General features: G+C 37.0%; 1 protein-coding gene across 1 annotated transcript in view; it reads left to right on the top strand.

Moving 5' to 3' along the window:
• CAMSAP2 (calmodulin regulated spectrin associated protein family member 2) overlaps nucleotides 1-13466 on the top strand; it is a 118393-nt gene that overhangs the window by 56736 nt on the left and 48191 nt on the right. The window lies entirely within an intron of this gene.

The raw sequence follows: 13466 nt of genomic DNA, 5'->3' as shown, positions 1-13466 counted from the left end.
TTAGGATTATTTGTTCCATTTCTTTGAAAAAAATGGGTATTTTGATAGGGATTGCATTAAACGTGTACATTGCTTTAGGTAGCAGAGACATTTTCACAATATTTGTTCTTCTAATCCATGAGCATGGACATTTTTCCATTTCTTTGTGTCTTCCTCAATTTCTTTCATGAGTACTTTATAGTTTTCTGAGTACAGATTCTTTGCCTCTTTGGTTAGGATTATTCCTAGTTATCTTATGGTTTGGGGGAGCAGCTGTAAATGGGATTGACGCCTTAATTTCTTTTTCCTCTGTATTGTTGTTGGTATATAGAAATGCAGCTGATTTCTGTGCATTGATTTTATATCCTGACACTTTACTAAATTCCTGTACAAGTTCTAGCAGATTTGGAGTGAAGTCTTTTGGGTTTTCCACATAAAGTATTAATATCATCTGCAAAGAGTGATAGTTTGACTTCTTCTTTGCTGATTTGGATGCCTTTAATTTCTTTTTGTTGTCTGATTGCTGAAGCTAGGACTTCTAGTACTGTGTTGAATAGCAGTGGTGATAATGGACATCCCTGCCATGTTCCTGAGCTTAGTGGAAAAGCTCTCAGTTTTTCTGCATTGAGAATTATATTCGCTGTGGGTTTTTCATAGATGGCTTTGATGATATTGAGGTATGTACCATCTATCCCTATACTTTGAAGAGTTTTGATCAGGAAAGGATGCTGTACTCTGTCAAATGCTTTTTCAGCATCTATTGAGAGTATCATATGGTTCTTGTTCTTTCTTTTATTAATGTATTGTATCACATTGATTGGTTTGCAGATGTTGAACCGACCTTACAGCCCTGGAATAAATCCCATTTGGTCGTGGTGAATAATCCTTTTAATGTACTGTTGGATCCTATTGGCTAGTATTTTGGTGAGAATTTTCGCATCTGCGTTCATCAAGGATATTGGTCTGTAATTCTCTTTTTTGATGGGGGCTTTGTCTGGTTTTGGCATCAAAGTAATGCTGGCCTCATAAAATGAGTTAGGTAGGTTTCCTTCCATTTCTATTTTTTGGAACAGTTTCAGGAGAATAGGTATTAATTCTTCTTTAAATGCTGGGTAGAATTCCCCTTCTAGCTTCCCCAGAAACCGTCTGACCCTGGGCTCTTGTTTGTTGGGAGATTTTTGATGACTGCTTCAATCTCCTTACTGGTTATGGGTCTGTTCAGGTTTTCTATTTCTTCCTGGTTCAGTTTTGGTAGTTTATACGTCTCTAGGAATGCATCCTTTTCTTCCAGATTGTCAAATTTGCTGGCGTATAGTTGCTCATAATATGTTCTTAGAATTGTTTGTATTTCTTTGGTGTTGGTTGTGATCTCTCCTCTTTCATTCATGATTTTATTGATTTGGGTCCTTTCTCTTTTCTTTTTGATAAGTCTGGCCAGGGGTTATCAGTCTTATTAATTCTTTCAAAGAACCAGCTCCTAGTTTTGTTGATTTGTTCTACTATTCTTTTGGTTTCTACTTCATTGATTTCTGCTCTGATCTTTATTATTTCTCTTCTCCTGCTGAGTTTAGGCTTTCTTTGCTGTTCTTTCTCCAGCTCCTTTAGGTGTAGGGTTAGGTTATGTATTTGAGACCTTTCTTGTTTCTTGAGAAAGGCTTCTGTGGCTATATACTTTCCTCTCAGGACTGCCTTTGCTGTGTCCCACAGATTTTGAACAGTTGTGTTTTCATTATCATTTGTTTCCATGAAATTTTCAATTCTTCTTTAATTTCCTGGTTGACCCATTTATTCCTTAGTAGGATGCTCTTTAGCCTCCATGTATTTGAGTTCTTTCCAACTTTCCTCTTGTAGTTGAGTTCTAGCTTCAGAGCATTGTGGTCTGAAAATATGAAGGGAATGATCCCAGTCTTTTGGTACTGGTTGAGACCTGATTTATGACCCAGGATGTGATCTATTCTGGAGAATGTTCCATGTGCACTAGAGAAGAATGTGTATTCTGTTGCTTTGGGATGGGATGTTCTGAATGTATCTTTGATGTCCATCTGGTCCAGTGTGTCATTTAAGGCCTTTATTTCCTTGTTGATGTTTTGCCTGGATGATCTGAGCATTTCAGTGAGGGAGGGTGTTAAAGTCTCCTACTATTATTGCATTATTGTCGATGTGTTTCTTTGATTTTGTTATTAGTTGGTTTATATAGTTGGGTGCTCCCATGTTAGGGGCATAGATATTTAAAATTGTTAGATCTTCTTGTTGGACAGACCTTTTGAGTATGGTATAGTGTCCTTCCTAATCTCTTATTATAGTCTTTGGCTTAAAATCTAATTTATCTGATGCAAGGATTGCCACCCCAGCTTTCTTTTGATATCCATTAGCATGGTAAATTGTTTTCCACTCCCTCACTTTAAATCTGGAAGTGTCTTTGGGTCTGAAATGACTTTCTTGCAGATAACGTATTGATGGGTTTTGTTTTTTTATCCATTCTTATACCCTGTGTCTTTTGATTGGGGCATTTGGCCCATTTACATTCAGGGTAACTATTGAAAGTTATGAATTTAGTGCCACTGAATTGCCTGTAAGGTGACTGTTACTGTATATTGTCTCTGTTTCTTTCTGGTCTACTACTTTTAGGCTCTCTCTTTGCTTTGAGTTCCCCTTTCAATTTTTCTTGTAGGGCTGGTTTGGTGTTTGCAAATTCTTTTAGTTTTTGTTTGTCCTGGAAGCTTTTTATCTCTCCTTCTCTTTTCAATGATAGCCCAACTGGATATAGTATTCTTGGCTGCATATTTTTCTCATTTAGCACTCTGAATATACCATGCCAGTTCCTTCTGGCCTGCTAGGTCTCTGTGATAAGTCTGCTGCCAGTCTAATATTTGTACCATTGTATGTTACAGATTTCTTGTCCCGAGCTGCTTTTGGGATTTTCTCTTTGTCACTAAGACTCATAAGTTTTACTATTAGATGATGGGGTGTGGACCTATTTTTATTGATTTTGAGGTGGATTCTCTGTGCCTCCTGGATTTTGATGCTTGTTCCCTTTACCATATTAGGGAAATTCTCTATTATAATTTGCTCCAATATACCTTCTGCCCCCTCTCTCTTTCTTCTTCTGGAATCCCAATTATTCTAATATTGTCTCATCTTATGGTATCCCTTATCACTCTTATCCCTTGTGGTCCAGTAGTTGTTTGTCTCTCTTTTGCTCAGCATCTTTATTCCCTGTCATTTGGTCTTCTCTATCACTAATTCTCTCTTCTGCCTCATTTACCCCAGCAGTAAGATCCTCCATTTTTTTGCACCTCATTAATAGCTTTTTTTATTTCAGCTTGGTTAGATTTTATTTCTTTTATTTCTTCAGAAAGGGCTTTTATTTCTCTAGACAGATTTTTCTAATACCTTTCATGCCTTTTTCAAGCGCAGCTAGCACCTTGAGAATTGTCATTCTGAACTCTAGATCTGACATATTACCAATGTCCGTATTGATTAGATCACTAGCCTTTGGTACCACCTCTTATTCTTTTTTTTTGTGGTGAGTTTTTCTGCCTTGTCATTTTATCCAGATAAGACTATATGAACGAGAGAATAAAATACTAAAAGGGTGGCAAAGACCCCAGAAAAATGTACGCTAACCAAATCAGAAGAGAAGAAAGGGGATAAAAAGAAGTTTAAACAAAATTAAAAATTAAAAAAATATAAACATTATATGGTGAATAGAACAGAACCACCCACTTAATTTTGGGTGTATTTTGATCTGTTAGAAGAAACTACCTCCCAAAATTTTAAAGAAAGAAAAACATATATATACAAAAATAGGGGTAAACACGATGAAAGGATAGAGTATGACTCTAACGATGAAAATCGAAAAAAAATTCTAAAAAATGCATTGGTAATTGGTTGGAAAAAGAAAGAAAAAAAGTGGAGAGAATTTTCTCAGGCTGGAGATTAGAACAAAGCCATGTGCTAGATTTAGGGTATATTTTGATCTATTAGAAGAAATTGTTTCCCAAAAAATTTTTAGAAGAGAAAACCCTGTATGTATACAAAAAATAAAGTTAGATACAATGAAGGATAAAATATGACTATAATAATGAAGGTTTAAAAAGATTTTTTTTTTAAAGAAAGGTATTGTTGAGATAAACTACTTAAAGGATGTTAAAAGAGGAAAGAGGAAAAGTTAAAAAAATTAGAACAAAAAAAAAATAAGAACATTTAATTAACTTTGCAAGACTAAAGAATCATGGGGAGAAAGCCAGAATTCCATGCTTTGCTTTCCCCTCCTCTGAAATTCCACTGTTCTCCTTGTTCAGTGAGCTTGGTCTTGGCTGGATGTTCTTGATGATCTTCTGGGGAAGGGGCCTGTTGTAGTGATTCTCAAATTTCTTTGCCCAAGAGGTGAAATTGGGCCACCCTTGCCAGGGGCTGGGCTAAGTAATCTGCTCGGTTCACTCTTGGGAGCTTTTGTTTCCTGAATGCTTTCTGTAGAGCTCTGGAGGATGGGAATGAAAATGGTGGCTTCCCATTCTCTGGCCCAGAGGAGCTGAGAGCTCATGGCCCCACTCCTCAGTGTGCCCTCAGAGAAAAACAGTCAGTTACTCCTGTCTCCCTGGGTTCCGGCTGTAGCCTGAGCTCACCCGGCCTGTGACTGAGCGTTTCTGTCTCTGGTGCACAGCCCCGTTTGGAGTCTCCAAACCTAGCAGATTCCTCCTGCTCTGCTCTTCTGGCAGATGAAGGTGGGTCTCCCGGGATCTGCCACTTGTGGGGTCCCTGCTCTAAGAGCAATGGTCCGACTATGCCGCAGATCACAGTTTGAGATAACCCAGAGCTGAGAGCTCATTCCTTGGCTCTGTCTCTGTAGCCTGCTTCCCCGCTCTGGTACCTGTGAGCTCTGCTACACTCAGACACCCCCGATCCTTCTGTGACCCCATGGGACCTGAGACCACACTGTCCCTGCGAGGGCTCCACCTCTGCTTAGCCTCTGGAGTGATGTCCCTCAGTGGAGCAGACTTCTAAAAGTTCTGATTTTGTGCTCCACTGCTCCACTGCTTACCAGGAGCCGGCCCCTCCCCCAGCAGTCTATCTTCCTGTTGCTTCAGATTCATTTCTCCACATGTCCTACCTTTCAGAAAGTGGTCGATTTTCTGTTTCTAGAATTGCTGCTCTTCTCTTCAATCTCCTATTGGGTTTGTAGAATGGTTTGATAACTATCTAGCTGAACTCCTGTGACCTGATGTCATCTCAGTGTGCTACTCCTCCCCCATCTTGATGACTCCTCTCTAATTTTACATTTCTTATTTGGCATTGTCATGTAAAGAAAAGCATTCTCTTTCTTTCCCTCATAATGATTATCACCATGGACTCATGGATTTTTTTTAGTTCCTTTTACTATAACTCATTTTTGTCATTAATCTTTTTTATATTCAAAAAATGGGTCCATATTTGTCAGAAGGAGCCCCATGTAAGCTGGCTTCTGTAACTTTTTGACATCTCCCCATCCGTCTTTGAATATTTTTTTTCTTTCTGACACAACTGTCTATTCCAGGCTCAATTTGTACTTTTTCTGTTTCTGACTTGGATTCAGTCATTTTCTAAAGAGCCTTGGTTTTCTATTAATGCGGGAAATGGTATTTAGATATCAAGATCTGGACACAGGTGTATTTATTGCTACTTTAGTAGTTATTGTTTCTAGGCCCTTTCTTCACCTTAGGGGTAGGAAAATAAATGTATATAATCATAAGTTCTTACTGATTACATGTAATTCAAAACTGAAACCATAGAGTTTTTCCATATTTGAATCATAAGGTAAACATCTGCCCCCAGGACTCCTTCCCAGAGATGTGCGTCCCCATCCTGATGCAGCTCTTGGCTAGGGACAGTTGCATTGCCTCCCGTGCCCATCTTAATATGGCTCTACCGGCTGAGATCCACCTCCATCAGCCATATCTCAGCATTGCTCTAGTTAGAGTGCTGGCAGCACTTTCACAGTGGTTTTTGTGTATTTTCCAATGTCTGCTGTGGCAGCTTCCAGTCAGGTTGAGCTGTCTGCTTGAATAGTCCAGGTTACCTCCTGGTTACAAAGTGGCTTAGCTTTTGAGTGGTTTTCCCCAACCCTATTCTGGACATAAACAATGTTATTTTTAGAGCACAAAATGCCTTATACTATTACTGTCGTCATTTTACAGATGAGGATATTGAAGCACAGAGAAATTGAGGACTTTGCTCAAAACTTACATAGTAGGTGACACAGTCAAGGTTGAACCTAGGCTCTCCACTTAAATAGTCCTTGGTCTTAATCTACACTACTAGACCATAGGGTTTAAAGAAGAAGTAGGGGAAGATGTGGCCTGACAAGAGTGATTATTTTAAGATAATGAAGAACTTCATTAATCAAGTAACTTTGGACTTGTTTGGTAGGCCCTGGGAAGGCTTTTGCTTGTAGAATGTTGTGATTAGAGATGTGCTGTAGAAGGTTAATTTCTTGTGGCTCTGGGGACTGTTGGAGGCAAGATTCCTGTTAGGATGCTATTCTTGGGCCTCTCTCTGGGGAAATAAAGGTTTGGGGCTAGGGAATTTGTGATTTGATGCTCATTTGGATTTAGAACCACTGTAGTAGACTGTTTTCTTTGTTTACCATATGTGTTTGGTTACTGTTATGCTGTTCCTGTATGTGTCTACCTAGTAGATCCTCATTTAAGTACACTTGCTGTTAAAGGTTAGACATATTCCAGATGAAGTTGATGGAACTACCCAGGAGACATAGTATCTTTCATTGGTCAGGATCTTTTAATAGACATTTGAGCTATACTATATTTTGTATAGACTCGTTTTGGAATAAAGCCTAGTATCCATTTGATTCAACATTATCTTGAAAATGGTTCTCCATTGGGTAGTATGATTGTCAAATTCACCAAATGCAAATGACAGAATATAAACCAGATGCCCCTGCAACCCTTATAGAAACAGATTAAAGAGAACTCTCAGCTGTTTTGTTGTGTGTTATATTTGTTAAATTTAGGCAGAATTAATATTGAGTCTCAGGAGAGGGGTATTTTGAATCCTGTGGCCATCACCTCCCTGGTCAGTGTTGCCATTTTCACCTTTCTGTCTGGTGAGAGCAGAGCAACAGTGGCTCTTTGGTCCTCTGTTTAATACAGGTTGGGTACAACATGAGTAGCTCACAAATAGCAGTGCCATAATTCTCCTGTAGGTTACAACTAAAATCTTTGTTGGTCAATGTATACTCCTGACTTTGTTTCTAAGGCCAGTGCTTTTTACTCCTTGGGTCAACCCATTTTTGATAGGCTGGATTTTTGAGGTGCTATGAATTTCTTATACCAGAGGACAGACATTATGATTAGAAGTTTCTTTTTCTTCTGGAAAATTTCTGTTTTCATGCCAACTATAGAAATCTCTAAGGGCGCCTGGGTGGCTCAGTGGTTAAACCTCTGCCTTCAGCCCAGATCATGATCTCAGGGTCCTGAAATTGAGCCCCGAATTGGGCTCTCTGTTGAGCAGGGTGCCTGGTCCCCATCCCCCCTGCCTGCCTCTCTGCCTACTTGTGATCTCTGTCTGTCAAATAAATAAATAAAAGTCTTAAAAAAAAAAAAGAAATATCTAAGATTCTAGATATTTTAAGGTGAAGGGTGATTTATTTTTCTACATAGTGGGTATTTTAGATATTACTAAAAATAACATTTGCTTATTTCTATAAGTTTGCATTCTGCGTACCTTTAAGCAGGAGATACCTATATATTGATGATAAAAAGAAAAATAAATGTGCTAAATTCTGTTTTCCTTTCGCAGATTTTTATTTCTTATTTCTTATGGCTTCAACTAATCTGGATAAAAGATGTTTTTAAAGATCATCATTTATGATCTTTCTTAGATATTACTTAAAATACTAAAATAGCCTACTATCTAGAAAAATAAATCACCCTTTACCTTGAAGTATTTATAAAGATACTTGGCAAACCTATGAATAATGGCTCACTTAGAGCCAGAAATGGTGATATATGAGATATTTATACTGGAAAAGTGGGAGAAGAACATCACAAAATAATCTGTTTTTTCTGAGTACCAGCTTGAGATAAAGTTAATGTAGCATATAATTCACCCATTTGAACTGTACAGTGTAATGGTTTTTAGTATATTCAGAATTGTACAGGCATCTCCACAATTTTAGAAAATTTTTATCACACTGAAAAGAGACCGTACACCCTTTACTATCACGATCCTATCTCCCCATCTCCCACCCCCAATGCTGAACAACTGCTTTTCTACTTTCTATCCTATATATTGCCCATTTTGGACATTTCCTATAAATGGAATAATACATATTTGTGTGTGTGTGTGAGAGAGAGAGAGAGAGATTGGCATCTTTTTTTTTTTTTAAGATTTTTTTATTTACTTATTTGACAGAGAGAGATCACAAGTAGGCAGAGAGGCAGGCGGGTGGACGGGGAGGGGGGGAAGCAGGCTCCCTGCTGAGCAGAGAGCCCAATGCGGGACTCGATCCCAGGACCCTGGGATCATGACCTGAGCCAAAGGCAGCGGCTTAACCCACTGAGCCACCCAGGCGCCCGAGATTGGCATCTTTTACTTAGCATATTGTTTTCAAGGTTATCTGTGTTGTATATATCACTATTTTATTGCTGAGTTGTATTCCATTGTATGGAATATCAATATTTTGTTTATCCATTCATCAGTTGATGGACATTTGGGTTCTTTCTACCTTTTTGGCTATTATGAATATTTGTGAACAGATTTTGTGGTTTTATTTCTCTTGGATATATATACACCTAAAGGTAGAATTGACCAAATGGTAATTCTTTGTTTAATTTTTTGAGGAACTGCCGAAGTGTTTTGCACAACAGCTGTATCATTTTATGTTTTCACTAGCAGGGTATAAGGGTTCTGATTTCCCTACATTTTTGCCAACATTTGTTACTATGTGACTTTTTAATTATAGCCTTCCTAATGGATGTTTAGTGATATTTCAGTAGGTTTAGTGCTATTTTACTTTTATCTCCATGTAAACTAAAGATAAATGAAACATACAGTAAACTTGTTTTAAAAATAAATAATATGCAAGGTATAATTTTCTGGATTGGAATTAAATTTGAGAAACCGCAGTCAGATATGTATATGCTGTGCATATCATTTTAGCAGAATAATTCAAATACTTAATGTTCATGATTGATTTGTTAAGTCTTTGCTCCCTCCCATCTCTCTCTAGGACTGCTTGGGCATGGTAGGTGTTAGAGCCGCTGTATCACAGTAGGCCAAGCAAGGCCTGGCTTTTTGGCTTTTTAGGAATTTTTTTTTTAAGTTCCGTGTCTAAATCTGATACAAGAATAATAAGAGGCATGCAATACTAGAACTTCTGTCTTACTAATTTTTGAGGCTTAATTAAGCACTCTTCCTTATGTCATAGCTTTAACTTTAATTTCTAATATGTAAATGTAACTTATTTTATCTAGTCTCCACTGATTGGACAGAACAAAAATATAACTTGTGTAACACAGATACAGAACCTGATATTGGCCTTTGTTTGATACTTTAAGCTCTGTCAAGTTAAATTCATTGGGATTCTGTATCTTTTCCTTTTTCATTGGAACTGCTTTTTATTCTGTAAGCAGTCTATATACTGCTGCTCTTAGACGGCCCATAGACGTTCTGCTCTGCCACTGGTGGTGGCAGTTACTGCTTCTGCCACTGCTGCCTCGCCTCCTACTGATATGCAGACTCGAGAGGGTAGCATTGGGATGAGTCTGCCTGTTGGTGTTAGGTGGTATGGGCCCTGGAGCCAGACTTCTAGGTTTGAATCCCTGCATCACTCCCTCCTTGCTGAGTCACCTTGAACAGGTTACACAGTTTCCGCATTTGTAAAATAAGCATAATAATAGTCCCTCTCACAGGGTGATTGTATTAAATGAGTTTCATACAAATGCTGAAAACATTACATGGCACATGGTACTCTGTGTTAGCTATCATTGTTATTCTGATCTTAATGTTTTAAATAAGAAATTATAGATGTATGTTTTATTTAGAGATATAAATTACTCTATACTGGTTGTAGCCTGGAGTTTGTTTTTATTATTGATCTTTTCTAGATACATTATGTATATACTTTTCTATTTGCAGCTTGATCTACAGCTTTATTTATATTATGTATTAAGTTTTTTATTTGCAGCTTTTCTCTTTCTGTTTTACATAATTTTTAATTTAGCTCTTTCCCATATAGTAACGCTAAAGGGTAAAAAAATACTAGAATTTATTTAATATTTATTTTGAAAGTTTTTAGTTTAAAAGTGGCTGGATATCATACAGAAATAACCGTAAGGACAAGAGTGGTATTTATAAAAATTTATTTTTGAATTTGTAGAAGTTAAGTAATTAGCAAAATGAGAAAATGTTTTTGTTTTGAAAATGCATTATTGGGTGCCTGGGTGGCTCAGTGGGTTATCATGATCTCAGGGTCCTGGAATCGAGTCCCGAATCAGGCTCTCTGCTCAGCAGGGAGCCTGCTTCCCTCTCTCTCTCTGCCTACCTCTCTGCCTACTTGTGATCTCTCTCTGTGTGTCAAATAAATAAATAAATCCTTTTTTTTAAAAAAGTATTACTAATTAGTTCTACTGTTTCCTAATTTTTTGAAGTAAATGATAGATTTTATATGCATTTTTTTGTGTACTGTGACAGGTAGTTTCTAAGTAAGTTTTTTTTAACAGCTTATTCCTTCCTGTTTTATATATGTTATATGTGTATATCCATACATGTATGTATATACATATATGTATGCATGTGTATATGGGTGTGTGTATATATATCCTGAACATTATTATAAGCAGTGTTGTTTTTTTTTCTACTCAATATTGTGCATATTTTCACCTGTTGTTAAATATTTTAAGATACTGTAAATTACTTATTATGGTTGTAACATTGTTTCCTTCCTTTTTGTTATGTATAATATAATGGTCACTTTGATTCACATAGTTATTTTTTCCTCTCAAATTATATCTGTAGAATAAATTGCCAAGAGAAAGAATCTTGATAAAGAGTATGCAAATAGTTTTATGGCTCTTGAAATGTTTTCCCACATTTTTGTTCAAAAGAGTTATGCTAAAACTTTTAATTCCCTTAAATACTAATTATTAATTTAATACTAATTAAATACTAATTTCTAAGAGCTTTCCTCCTTAAAGCATTGTGCTAGGAACAAAGATATAAAAGACAGGATCTCTACTCTCTAGGGCCAGAGTTTAATAGAAAGGACACATACAGATAAATGACTTGAGTGAAAGGAAATTGATTCAGTGTGCCACTTCGGGTCTGAAGGAATAACTGGTCTGTCTGGGCATAGCAGCATTCCGGAAAAGACTTCTTGGATAAGGTAGAATATGAAAATATCTGAATTTGAAACAATTATTGATGCTTACTTTTCTTTCTTGCAGATGGTGTTTATTTATCATTTCTAAAAATATTTCTTGCCTAACTAAATGATTTAATTTCTACCAACTGCACAAAAGTAGAAAGAGCACATAAAGTTTGGACAAAATATTTAATTGTCTGAACTTCAGCTTCCTCAGATGTAAAATGTATATGATACTTCCTTTAGAGAGTTGTGTTATAGAAAATGTATATTATTTCCAGCCTTATTTCAGAAAAGATTTGAAATGAAAGAACTAATATATTAATGAAGTCTTAGAATGGTGTCTGGCACGTGAATTAGACTTATTAAGTAGGAATCACCATTGGTTTTATGATTGCCATTATTAAGATAAAGTATCTGCCTTTCTTTTTTTTTTTTTTTTTAGATTTTATTTATTCCACAGAGAGAGAGATCACAAGTAGGCAGAGAATCAGGCAGAGAGAGGGGGAAGCAGGCAGGGGAGGGGGGGAAGCAGGCTCCCTGCTGAGCAGAGAGCCAGATGCGAGGCTCGATCCCAGGACCCTGAGATCATGACCCGAGCTGAAGGCAGAGGCTTAAACCACTGAGCCACCCAGGTGCCCCATTATCTGCCTTTCTATAAATAGTGCTAACTTTTTGGTAGGCTAATCTACCCCTCCTAGTCAAAACTCTCTTTTTTAAGCTCCAGTGTAAAGTTAGCTCTTCCTTCCTTACAGTGACACACAGACTAGCTTCTTTCCTGCTTTCTTTTTTTATTTTATTTATTTAGTTTTTTGGAGAGAGCATGCGAATGAGGAGGGGTAGAAGGGGAGAAGGGCAAGAATCTTAAGCCCACTCCAATCTCGTGACCTGAGATCATGACCTGAGTCAAAATCCAGAGTTGGTCACTTAACCAACTAAACCACCCAGACACCCTGCTTCTTTCCTTCTTTCCAGCTCTTACTAGTTGCCAGGTACCATGTTAGGTATAGGAAATATGAAGATAAATATCTCCTTGCCCTCAAAAGTCTTACTTTCTCACTAGGAGAATAGTGTTGTGTACAGGTGACTGTACTACGGTGAGATAGTTAGTGATTCTCAGCCCTGGCTTCTGGGAAGCTTTTTAAAAATACCAGTGCCCATGCCCTTCTTCACATAAGTCAGAATTTCCTGCAAGTACAAACACTATTTTGTAGGAACCTCTACTCATTCTGTGGGAAGAATGAGTCATTTTGATTGGAAAATGAATTGGAAAAAAACCTTTAGAATTAAGATGGCAATCAGGCCAATGTCAGGACTTAGTCTATATTTGTAAAGAAGATGACAATAGCAAGGGCATAGAAACCTGAAAGTTGGTGACAGATTTGGGAAACAGCAGTCTTCTATAGCTCTTTTGAAAGGAATGTGGATTGGGGGAAAGAAATGGTAAAATATAAGGCTTGACTGATAGGGCAATGATTAAAGAACTTTACCTCTGTTAAGGAGTTTAGACTTCTAGAAAGTAAATGAGATAAACTTTGTGAGAGAATGATATGATGAAATCTCTGATTTGGAAAAATGACTAGCCCTAGTTTATAACATCTTCAGAAACAAATTCTAGATAGATTTAAAGTTAATAGAAAAAATAGAGGACAATATTTCCATATTCTTGGGGTGAGGAAGCCTTTTGTAAACATGGGGTAAATTCTGAAGCCATAATATTGGGATCAATAGATTTTACCAAGAATATGTTTAGATCTTCCCTATAGCTTACTATAAACAAAGTTGAAAATCCAAAGGCAAACTAGGAAAATGTATTTGCTATCAGAATGATACAGATCTAATCTTCCTAATATATAAAGAACTCTCACAAATCAAGAAATAAAGATAGATGAACATCCCCAAAAGAAAAATAGGTGAAAGATATAAGCAGGCAGTTTTCCAAGGAAAAAAATACAAATTTTTTGTTTAGCATGTAAAAAGATGCTCATCCTTGTTCAGAGAAATACAAAGTCAAACAAGAGTGGGTTTTTTTGTAACCTTTCAGACTGATACATATGATAAAAAGTGAATGATGTCAAATGTTGGCAAAAAATGTGGGGAAACAGGCAGAGTGATAACATTCTTG

This window comes from Martes martes (genome assembly GCF_963455335.1).
Source record: "Martes martes genome assembly, chromosome: 15".
Classification (NCBI taxonomy): Eukaryota; Metazoa; Chordata; class Mammalia; order Carnivora; family Mustelidae; genus Martes; species Martes martes.
This window is presented reverse-complemented; position numbering and strand designations above follow the sequence as displayed.